Raw genomic sequence first — 12,670 nt, 5'->3', positions numbered from 1 at the left:
GGTCTGCCCGCCTCAGGCTCTTCCTCGTGGTGCAGAAGTCCATCCTCACAGTGAGATTTTGCCTGTGATTTCTGAAGATGGTAAGTATAGAGCTGTAGGAATTATAGGAAATTATAGATACGACTAATTTCCTGCATGTTATTTCTGCACATATAATTTCATATGCAATTTATTATATACAGGAATTATAAGGTTAAATGAAAGAACACAGACACCTCCACAGGGTCAGGGGCTCAGACAGTCACTGTCCATCCTCACAGGCTCTCATCAGAGTAACCCTGAGCGTGGCCACCTGGCCCAGGGCCCCAGCAGAAAACTAGCCCTCCCAGCCTCTGAGCACGTCCTTACCCCGGCCTCCTCTCCGTCTCCTGCTCTGGCCTGGCCCCTGTGGATCGAATTCAAGCACTAGCAGGGCCTCCCCTGGGCGCACGTCCACACGGAGACCTGTCCCCAAAAGGTCATGGCAGCACAATTCACAATAGCCCAAAGGTGGAAAGGACCCAAATGTCCACCAACAGATGAACAGATAAAGAAATGCGGTTCATCCACACGGTAGAATATCATGCAGCCGTGAAAAGGAATGAAGCACTGACACATGCTGCCACGTGGACAAAGCTTGAAAATACTACGCTACGTGAACGAGACCACATGTTGCAAAAGGCCGGATGTGATATCATTGCATTCACATGAAATGTCCAGAACAGGAAACTCTGTAGAGAAGAGGTTAGACTGGTGGTCTCCTAGGGCTGGGCTGGGGTGGGGGAATAGGGAACGAAGCGGGAGGAAGGTTAGACCTAAAGGTTATTTTTTAAGGTCATGAAAATGTTCTAAAACTGACAGTGGTGATGGTTGCACAAGTCTGGAATATACTAGAAACATTGAACTGTAACATTTCAATGAGTGAATTGTGTGGTGTGAATCATATCTCAACAAAGAGATAACAATTCTCGTAGAGTCAGAAAGTCTCTAGTCAGTTCCTGTCACGGGCTTAAGGCCACCCCCAAACCACGAGCCACGCGGCGATCCCTTCCCCTCCCCAAGGCTGGGTCCCAGCAGCCTCGCCAGCACTTCACCCCCACACTAGTGAGAATCGTCTACTAAACGGTACTCATCTGAAAATCAAGCTCCCCCTATAGAACCGAGTGGAGGTCTCACACGTGCTGGCAAGCCCTAGGCCACCAGCCACCAGGGGCCTTTGTCACCCCAGGTTTCCCAGCAGCACCCCACTGCATGTGCTCCCGGCCTGCAGGAAGAGGGCAGGAGCCACACCAACCTCCTGGACAGCAGACCCCGAGACAGTTTGCTTTTTCTGGGGGACGGAGGCATCTGTGAGCCCTGGGCATCCTCGGGCAGAGATGCTCCTGCGTGTCCCGGGTCTCAGCAGCCTCAGGAGCAGCTCCACAGCACGGGGGTCCATCCCCCAGCTGCCACCACCCAACCCCAGGGTCAGTCCAGTTCCCACGGGCTCTACCGAGGAATTCTGGCCATGGGTGGGAGGGCTCCCCACAGTGGTCAGCGGGACCCATGTGCTGTGCCCAGAGAGGGTCACTGGAGGGCCAAGAGGGAGGAGACGGCAGGAGTGGTCACAACACTGAAATGCCTCGTGCCATTGTGAGAAGCCATCACGCAGTGAGCAGACCTCAGATGCCTCAAGACCCTGAGCACAGCCCTGATCTTACCCGGCTTGGGGGGTACCGGCTGAGGCTTGACCCCAGCCTGCCTCTCCGACAGGTATGGGGAGCTTTGCCCCACAGGGAGAGCTAAGCCCCCAACTCCTGCCCAGCGGGCTCGGTGAGCTCCGTCTCCACCCCATTCTGCCCACCTCAGGTCGAGAAGGGCTGTCACCCCTGGGTGTCTCTGTGACACATGGAAGGAGCTGAGATGCGAGTGCCCACACTCTGGAGGTATCCAGCCTTCTGGGTAATTTAAGGGTAATCTCCATTGCAGCGTCGAAACTGCTTCTTTGTCCACCATGTTGGATGGAAATGTTTCTCAAAAGCATTTCAACATTTCTCCGCTTTATTAATGATCGCACTGAACAAAACTCACCTTCCTCATGAGCCTGAATCAGCCCTGCGTGCAGCGGCCAAACCCGGCTGGACCAGAGGCACAGGCTCGCTAGGCGCTCCAGCCGCCGGCTCCTCCGCGGGCCTGCCCGAGCTCCCCCAGGCCCTGGGAAGTCCGGGCATCTTGGTTTCCCAGGTGGTCCCCTCTTCACTGACGGCTGCCCCCTCAGGATGCCCATCTCCAGGGATCTTAGCTCCTGGATGCTTGCAGCCAGGTGACCAGGTGAGTCAGAAATTTTTCTGGAGCAGGTAGACACCAGACGAGGGTCTTGGAGCCCATTTTCCGTGTTGGGTGGAGCATGGACCTGTGACACCTATTTCGAGAACCAGAGTCCATTTTCGCTCTTCTTCTGGTTCCTGGATGTGTTCTAAGTAAACGAAGTGCCATGTAAGATGGACTTTATGTGGGTAAACAGCCAGCGTATTTGTGAAAGGCATTGTGGAGTTTTTCCCACAAGAATTTCCTGAATTCACCAGATTATTTTAATCTCCGTTGGAAATAAAGCAGACGTAGACCCAGAGAGTTGAAATGACCTACTAGGCCAAAATAAACAATAAGCACGGCCACTCCTGCCCTAAGCTACTTGTTGCCAGTGTCACCTGTCATGAATTACAAGAGCCCCAAGGAAGGGATCTAGAATCTTCTAAATTGATGGAGGAAGGTGGGGAGCCTTTCATCAGACGGCCCCTCCTCTCTTCCTGAAAGTGCACATCTGTGGGTTTTCAGGGTGAGGGGTGGGACCTCGCAGGGTCTCTCGGAGCTCAGGGGTTACAGGGCGTGACCACACCAGTGTGTGTGGTGACATCCCCGTCATGCCTGGCTTCACAGAATAGCACCTTCTAAACCAGGCACTCCCGTCTCTAAGGACCCGACCGCGCTGTCCTGGCCAAGGAGGTGGCCTGGGCAGCAGAGGGACCACACTGCCAGACGCGAGGGAGCAGCTGGCGCCCTGCTCCGCCTGAGCCGCTCTCTCTTGACCTGTCTCCGGCTCAGCTTGCTCCTCTGTGGAATGGGAACATCAGTGGCCTCATCGTTCAATTGTCAGAAACGGTCCGTTAGACGAAGCACGGGCTCTGAGACACAACAGGCACCATACAAGCTGGGGGGCCTCTCCCCTCTGGAGCGTGGGGCGCCCTCACCTCCTGCGTGCATGGCACCTGTGATCTGGGGTGTTGCTTTGGCAAAGACTCAGAGCAAAACCAGCAGCCGAGCTGGCTCAGTGCAGAGTCTCTGCAGCCCTGGCTGCCAGGCCAAGTCTCCTTTCCTCCCTCCCCCGTAGTGGCTGGAACCCAAAGGGCACTTAACAAATAGGATTTTCGATCAAGCACCTTCTAGACTGCTGCCTCACCTCGGCTCCTGGCTCCGTGGGCCAGGGCTCACCTTGCCCCCAATTCCCTGTGCCACCTGCACGTTCAGCAGGCACCGGCTGCAGCCCCCATGCAAGATCTGGAATCAGTGGGGCCCGGGGGCCACGCGGCTCCCTCTCCCTCGAGTCCCCGGCTCTCTCAGGCCCTCCACTCTGCCCCAGTGCTACACTTAGGTCCCACTGATGGAATTCTCAACTCTGTAGTGAACACAGCCTCATTGCAAGTAACCCCCGAACTTCCCTTCAGTGAGGCCCATCCGCAGCGGCATGTGGGGAGCTGGGAGAGGCCTGGGTTACAGAACCATGGACAGCTACTTTGGGAGCTGCAATGCCAGAGCACAGGACAGGCTTGGGGCTCCCATCCCCAGACACAGCTGACCTCACTTGCTGCTGGCCATCCCCACCCTCTCCCGGGGGAACAAAGACCCAGAGACCAGGGCCTTGTGCCAGCCGGGAAGGTGGAAGGCTTGGCTGGGGGCTGGGGCCAGGCTGAAACAGTAACTTGGACCTCATCCCTGTGGCACCACTCCGCTGATGGTGTTTCTATCCATCATGCTGTGAGTCAGTCCTTCCAAGTGACGACACCCCAGGAGGGAGGGTCAGGTGCTGCTGTGGACCACGCCTGAAGGCTCCATTACAGCATCCACCTGCTTGATGCCCCACCTAGGTCATCGTGGGAGGGTGGAGGGCCCACTGACCTGCTTACTCTTGCATCTCTCAGCACTGCTGGGCAAGAGGTCACAGCCAGCACTGCCTGGGGGTGACTGAGTCAGGTGGAAGCATCAGAAGCTGCGACAGACTGGAAAGGGATCCAGCATGGGTCCCTCTGTCCTCAAGGAAGGGATGGCACTTGGCGGCCTGAGGAGAGCACCAGCTGGGTGCCAGGTACGATGTGTGCTTGACGTGCTTAAGAGACACAGGAGTGGGAGATGAAGCCCCTGATCAAGGCTGCAGGGGACACCCTTCCTGTTGAGTCAAACTAGCCATAATATTGAATAAATGAGGTGAGTGCTGTCACCTATCCAAATCACTGTCCCCTTCTTCCAGCTGGAAAGTCCCTCTTGTGCCTCATGCTCACCCGGTGGGTTGTCAGTCAAAGGGCTCCCTCTGGATAAGCATCCCACCCAGGCTGATATGGGAAAAGCCTGCACCCGGCACACGGTCATCGGCCAGGGGCGGGCAGTGAGCCAGCAGAGCCAGACGCCAGCCCTCCAGGGGGACTGTTAGGGACGCTAGGGACCAAGCCAGCCAGGAGGTGCCAAGCCCTCCTTGCCACCCAGCGGAGAGCTGCCTGGCAGGCAGGTCAACAGAGTTCCAATCACAACAACATGGTGGACTGAGCTAAGCTGGGGCCACACACACCTGCTGCAAACACACCAGGCCGATGGGTAACATCATTTTTTAAAGGTCCAAAACAAATCTGGAAAGGAAATAAAGAGAAATTCTCAGGTGACTATAAAGAAGAAACTTAAAGTCAGATCCCTACTCCCGCGAACTGATGTTGCAACAGCCCCTGGGGTCGTCAGACCAGTTACAGGCCCTTGGGAGCTGGGTTTTAATGACTCTGCAGCCATAGATAGCAGAGTTGGCCTTCGGCCATGTGAGGCAGAGAGCTGGCCCTGACACTGCCCAGTGGGAAGGCTTCTCCTGTAGTGGAGAAGCCAGAAGGAGACGGGAAAGGCTACCCACAGGCTCCGAGACGCAATAAAGAAACATGGCTCTACCCAGGACTTCGGGTCAAGAAACAAACCGTCCCCCAGGAGAAGTGGAGAGCCCTGCCTCAGTTGGTCTCCAAATTTACGCCGCCCGCCTGGTGCATGGCCCCCGAGAGGAGAAATTAATGCCCATGTCTGGGGTGCAGAAGCAAGAGTGCAAACTCTATGGTTTCCTCTCCGGGGTCTCAGCCCTTACCCTCGGTTCTCTCATCGGACTCACTGCCCTTAAGTATTTCTTCAGACTCTTCTCTTCCCTGGACTGAACACTCTGACACCAGGGGTTGGGTCTTACGTTTGAACCGAAGGCCAGACCTAGCCCGGTCTCAGCAGATCACAGGGGTCGACGACATGTTTGTGAAATAAATGAGTAAGTGGAGTGCAGGGGAGGAAATGGACCAGTGAACAAGCTTTTCCTGGCTTCCCCACGCCCAGAAAACAACGGGATGCGTGGTCTCCTGAATTCCAGGGCTGGTTCAGACTGGCCTGTGAGTCGACTGGAGGAGACCAGCACGAAAGGACCCCTCGGATCCGAGCCGGAGCTGTGTGTTCCAGTCCTGGCTCTGCCGACTCCTCAAGCCTTTGACATGAGTGAGTCGTTTGAGCTAGGCAAGCCTCAGGTTCCTCATCTGTAAAAGTCAGGGGCTGGATCAGATTTCTCATTTCCCTTCAAAGTTCTGAACTTTGATGATGCTCTCCAGAGATGACATCACACAAGCTTTTTTGGTTTTTTTTTTTTTTTTGATGAGTCAGAAACGCAAAGGTTTCCTGGGATGCCTGTGGACTGTGCATGGCTCAGAGACAAGGATGATTTTCGAGACCACATTCCGTGCCCTCTTCGATGGCAGCCCTCCGAGTACTCTGCTTTGAGTTTCCATCTTCGCTCTCCCAATGATGATTTATCTGGCTTTCAGAACAGAAGCCTGAAAGGCCTAATTGTGTGTGTGGCTTCTGGGGTTGTTTAGATTTATAAATAATTTAATAGGATTTTTATTCCTTCATAACAAATATCTTAGAAACCTTTATACCGGGAGCAAATCCCATGTTTTCTTCTACAAAGCCTATCTTAAGAGAGAGAGAAAAAAAGACCCAAGAAAACTTTCACGATTTTAACAGTCCCTAAAGAGTATGTGGTAGTCACACCAGTTTAAACCTGCTCTGATGGCTTCAATTGGCCATTCTTCCTCAGAGTTATGTCCTGACCCCAAACCTGAGAGGACGGTCGGGAACAGACATGCCTTGTTTTATCCAGACTTCTTAAGGAAGCAATGAGAAAACAGGACACGCTCGGTACTGAAGCCTCCAGCTGGAGAAATTATAAGGCCACGTTAGACAACAAAAGTCCCACAGCTAAGCGACAACAGACCAAATCTATTAGTAGAATACACCAAGACACAAGAAGGGCAAGGAGCCCAGGGCTAGGAGGACATGGAAGCAGAAGGGAAAGCCGGGGAGGGACTGGGGTCCCCAAGTCGCCCTCACACCCCCCTTGACGCCCTGGCCCTCTTCCCAACGCAGACACTCAGCTGTGGGGATACCAGGCCAGGTTTGGAAGTTCTTTGCACAAGATTCTTGGTTTACCTCTGACCTAGAGCCAGCTTTGCTCGCTCCATCTTTCCTCTTGGGCTGAATCTAAGACCCTCTAAAACTTTCCCCAGAAAAATCACTTCAATAACCCAGGTTGTGTTTACGTGACACCAAATATCTCTCTGAAAACTAAGAAAGACAGTCCGTTCAGAGACTCAGATGTTTGACATTCTGAAGACACAGACTCCTAGACACACTTCTTTTCTGTACAGTGGGGACGGAGAATAAAATGTGGAAACATGCTCTGCATATTAACCTAATGGTTAAGCAGAAGAATAGATTCTGTCTGGCCTTGAGTACCATAATAGTAAAATGTATTATTGCCCCTAGAGCTCCTCAGATGATGTTATGATGCTGGAAGCCAAAAGATGACAGCAGAATTGAACTATTGCCCAAAAGCAATTACTGATTAGAATTGATTATTTCTACAAAGAAAGGTGGCCGATGGATTAGTTGTCACATTACAGCAGATTCGGGCAAAACTGCCATAATTGTTAAAGGGACTGAGCTACCTGACAGTAAGTGGGAACAGAGACCATTAAGACTCAAGAACTCCTCTGGATGCAGGTCTATAAACTGGAAGTTAATAGGATGTTGATGCAACCACTGGGTTTTCCAGGGCTGTCCCCAAAAGATCCCATACGTGCTCTTCTCTCTCCTTCAGGTGCAGTCACGCCACGCCTGTCATAACTCTGGGATGCAGGTCAGTGACGTTCAAAAGCAAACCACGCTTCTGCCAGGGCTGTCATTTTAACTGGGGGTTGTAAAGGGACAGACTTTTAAATGCACAATAAATTGACGGGGAGCGACACAGGACTGCACAGCTAAAAGGTGTCGCTGTGCCTTATTTGATTTGCCTAATTACAACTTTTACTGCCTCTCTTACAGAGCATTGCCTGAGGTATCTGTAGCCTTTATGCCTACTTCTTCGTTAATAGCCAAATCAAAATGCCACATGATCACACTGGCAGGAAGTTTTAAAATTGCTTCCAAGGCCATTGACGCATGCATCCTGGCGAGGAATGGCTCCACCAGCCTTTTGGTGGTGGCAGTTTAAGAATCGAAGATGAGCATTCTTGACCAATCTGATACAAAGGATCTCCCAGCCACTCCATTGCCTCCCACCCCATCCCTCCTCCACCAAACAAAGCACAACAAAACTAGGGCATAAATACATCAGGGCAAGAAAGAACACACGTACACAACACCCAATACCATCCGCCCATGGAAAGAAACAAGAGAATCCAAGACAATCAAGCACATACTTGGCCTGCTCCCATGGCCCAGTGAATTCACGGTTACCATGGTGGGATGGGGCCAGAGGGAGGACTCCAGAGGGCAGACTTTGTCTGGGCGCTGCTCAAACACAGAGCTGGGATTCAGTCTGTCGGTTTGTGTACTCTGGGGTAAGCCATCTTCACACTGAAAAGGCCCAGAGGAGAACTGTTGAGTTGACTTGATCTCATACCTTTGGGTTTCTCTTGGCATCCTGCCCTCCCCACACGCGCCCCCACCACCCGACCCCCTTCAGGCCTTCTCCACCTCCCCGTCCGTGGAAACAAGGGACATCGAGCACTCTCAAGGAAAGATGCCAATTAGGAGTCTCTGCTGGTAGGAACAGCTCAGAGTCCATGGGCACGAGTCAATGCAGAAACAAAGGAACGTTCTCTACACGGAAAAGGAAATTATTTAGAGTACGGAGCAAGGCGTGGGCCCCGAGGCACTCCAGCACCTCGAGCTTTAAGGTTAGAAGAGTTGAGTTCAAAGTAATCGTGCACAAACACACTCAACTCCTGAGTGTCAAGGCAGAGAAATGGAAAGAACGACGGATTAGAGCCAGAGGCTTCCCCGAGTCACTCCGGGTAAAGCATCTAATCTCTCTTCAGACCTCAATTTCCTCATCCGTCAAATGGAGATGATAACACGTGGTCCACCTCCACCTCAAAGTGTTACTGCGAGGATTTCAGACTCTCTGAGAACGCATCATCACCAGTGAGGCAACTCTCTAAGACCGTCTCAGATTCGCGCAGAAATCCCTGGGTATCAGGAGCAGGGGTGCGGGGGAGAGTTCCCACACTAAATCACACAATTTAAGAGGAGATTTTTAAGAGTAAGGGACACTGTCCCAAACAGATCCCATTAGGACCCCCACGGGATAGGATTCCCTGTGGCTTGTCCCCCTTCACTGTCTGAAAGACGCAGGGGGAATGGAGCCTCAACAGGAAGTAAGGTTATTTAAATTAACTCAGTTTGGTTGACTGTCCTTTTTGTCAAATGAAAGAAGGGACTCACATTAGGCCCACTATGTCTAAAAACAGTTGAATTATTTTACACCCAAATGCCCTTGGCCTTATTAAGTGTATTTGTACCAACAAAAGTGGCAAGTCCCAAAAAGGAGAATCTGGCAGCAATGTGAGTCGGCCCAAACCTGGAACCAGCTTTGTTCACGCGTGGAGCTGCCCCTGGGCCCGAGCTTGGGCCATGCACCACTCACGCACCATCTCCCACCTCCGCCATCCCACGACACCACACACTGTACAGACGGGGAGGCAGGTTCAGAGGGGTTGAGAGATTCGCCCAAGGTCACGCCAATAGTGGACATCGAAGAGGATCCGGCCCAGCTCAGATCCATTGGCTCCAGAGAAATGAGCTCGACTGAAGCCACAGCCCACGCCACCCTCCGAGGCCCTCTGGTCACTCCAAGCAAGGCCGGGGGCTCGCTGGCCGAAGGCCCAGAATGTTCAAACAGGAGAACACGCCCTCCCTCTGCCCCTGTCAGGAGCCAATGAAGACGGGGACCCGGACCCTCCGGGGCAGAAAGGAGCTCCCCGGCCCTGAGTGTGGAGTCTGAGACTCTGTTGTTGTCACTGCGTGTTTCCTGCTCTGTTGTGTTGGGTCACTTGTTAAGGGCACCAGAGAGCATTTCACACCACGTCACTGGCCTAACTGGCTAATTAACGCAAAACGTCTTTCAATTGACAAATATTTATTGAGCATCTTCTGAGGTGGGAGCCATGGGACTTACAGAGATGAATAAGACTCTCACCATGAAGGCTCTTCTGGAAATTAGTAAACGTGTTGAGGATACAAATAGCCTCCACAATGACAAAAATCAAACAACCCGCAAAGTTAAATATGCACGTGTGCCGTGATGCGGAGGCCACCAGCTGGACGGCCAGGGTGGGACACGCTGACGCCCCGGGCCCACAGGTCAGGACAGCCGGAGATGAATGGACGCCATGGAGGACGAGAGGCCACAGCTGGCCCTGATGGTGGAGACGGAGACAGGGAGCGACGGTGGGGCAGACAGAAGTGCCCGGGGCCCGGCCGTGGGACAGAGGGTTCCTGCAGGGACGACGTGGGAGATTCTTGGGCAAGGACAGAAACTGGGGATGCTGATAAATCTGAAACCTGCCCTCTCTATGTTAATCAAAAGAGAGACGCAGACCCCACAACCACGGACCGTGGCTCTGCGGGGAAGGGCAATGCCAGATGTGAAGGCCGGCTCCCCATAGGGCGTCCTTCGGCCTCGGTCTCCCCTGCGTGACAGGAGCACGGTACCCCCCACCGCACCCACCTCCCAGGGCTGCTGCGGGCTCCAGCAAGATCACAGACCAAACGGCCTTGGCAAACTACCCCATGCTGCACACATGCGAGGCGTTTCTCGTGACACCTTAGACTCAGGGTCACGCTCCCTCCTAGGCACCAAAGTCCAAATAAATCTCTGACACAGCTTCTGCCCCTCAGACAAGGGACAACGGCCAGATGTGGCGACCGAGACTGCAACTTCAGGATCCCAGTGGTCTCCTCCCATTCCAGGAGGAAGCAAGGCCCCAGGTGGCCCTGACCACGGAGGCGACCTGAGGGGCTGCAGAGAGCTGGCCCCCCGCTGAAGAGCTGACACCTAATGCAACCGCGGTGGACTGAATCGCAGCCCCCAAACAGACGTGCTGGAGTGCTACCCCGTGCCTGCGAGCGTGGCCTTCCTCGGAAACAGGGCTGTCACAGACGTAGTTGGTTAAGATGAGGCCCTACTGGAGCAGGGTGGGCCCTCACCCGACCACTGGTGTCCATCGAGAAGAGGAGAGAGACACAGACACACAGGGAGACGCCGGCCGTGTGACGCAGGAGGCGGAGGCTGCAATGATGCATCTACAAGCCCCGAAAAGACAAGAGTCACAGCAACACCGGAAGCCAAGAAAGAGGCACGGAAGGAGCCTTCAGAGGGAGCGTGGCCGGCCCGCCTTGTTCTCACGCCCCTGGCCTCTGGACTGGCCAAAGATGCGTTTCTGCTGTCCTGAGCCAGTCTGTGGTTGTGGCAGCCGCAGGAAATGAGAACCCAGGACAGAGCGCGTGGCCGTGCTCACACAAACACACGCGGAGGCCAGGGCCCAAAGCGGGCCGGGAGACTTAAGGACGGCCTCCCCTGCCTGAATCAGTGGGACGCTGCCCCGGGGAGGAGGCCGCCCGAAGACCCAAGGCTTGGTTTAGCTCTGGGGAGTCGTGTTGTCCACCTGGACTTGCATCTCACATAAGCTGTTTGAGCCAATAATCATTTTGAAAAATAAAACCCAAATCAGCAAAAGCTGCAATCTTGCAATGAGGAAAGGAAGGAGCGGCCTCAACCCCAGTGATGGGCAGTCTGTCTGTCCACCTCTGCTCTCCATTTGGCAGAAGATCTGCGTGGCACCTTCTCGTGTAGAGCTCTGATCAAAGGCCCAGAGACTCATGCACTGTCAGATGGGGCCAGCAATGCTGAGGGACCATAACAGAGGACCTGTAGGTGAAGCAGCTGGTGTCTGAAAATCTCTGCCATTTCCGAAGCAGTGGTGGCCCCCTCCAGGCTTCTGCCATGAAGGTCCCCAAGTCCTAAAACAGAGACATCTTGCCGAGAGGCCAGCCAGGGAAGACTGCTCTTGTCTAAAGGTATCTTTCAGGCTGTGCTGTGTTCCCTTCCGCAGTAATCTGAGAAATCAGTAATTCAAAGATTCATAGAAACTATGTCCTTGAGCACGCCTAACCTGAAGCCCAAGTTTACATCCACTGCTTGGTGGCTGACACCACACCCAGCAGCCATGCTGAATGTCTCTCCCAGGACTCAGGAGTGTGGAACTTGGAGCTTGGAGACCAAGGTTAACCTGGTCCATGCTGACCATTCATTTCTAAGTGGCCTTGGGCACAGCCACCTTCTGCACCTGTGTGCTAGCCCCAGATCCACAGAAACACTGTCCATGCTTCCAGGGCAGGGCCCCTCTGATGCTTTTCTGTCACGTCTCTGCAAGTGCTGCAACAGGAGCCCGTTCTGTGCATCGAGTCCTCCCAGCAAAAGGACCCCTGCTGGGAAGGCCGTATGCACTGACTGACTGAATTTTACCCAAGTACAAAAAAAAAACCGTAATAAACACTAAATAAGCAAATACTATTGCCCAGAGTCACAGGTAAGACTTATTTCCTGCTGAACGCAGCTCTCTGGGCAGGAAGTCGCACACACACCAAGTGGGAACCTGATGGCAAGGACTCCGTGCTGCACTCAGCGGCTAGGAGACAGCCCGGGGGCCTCCTTGGAGAAAGCCTCGCTCCTTGTCCAGAAGGCATTGCACAGCTTTCTTCCTGCTGCCCGCTCGGCCAGAGCCATCCAGGCCAGGCCCCATGGTCTGCCCTCGGGCCACTCCACCATGTTCCGCACCACCTCCCCTGGGGTGCGGCTTCTGTCTGCCTCTGGAAATTCCTCCTGCAGCCACAGAGTCTCGGGCAACCCACCCGGGTTTCTTGTCAAACACCCTCAAGTGTTAGAGTAACACGAAAAATACAAGCAAAAGGCCCGGTGAACTACTCAGGTTCTAATGGCTCTTGCTAACATAAAGTGCCAATGTGTGTGGCATCCTCAGTTTCCCCTCCGTGCCCTTCTCTCACCTCCTGGCACACCTGCCCCACTTCC

The sequence above is a fragment of the Equus asinus genome, chromosome 1, assembly GCF_041296235.1.
Source record: "Equus asinus isolate D_3611 breed Donkey chromosome 1, EquAss-T2T_v2, whole genome shotgun sequence".
In the NCBI taxonomy this organism is placed as follows: domain Eukaryota; kingdom Metazoa; phylum Chordata; class Mammalia; order Perissodactyla; family Equidae; genus Equus; species Equus asinus.
This window is presented reverse-complemented; position numbering follows the sequence as displayed.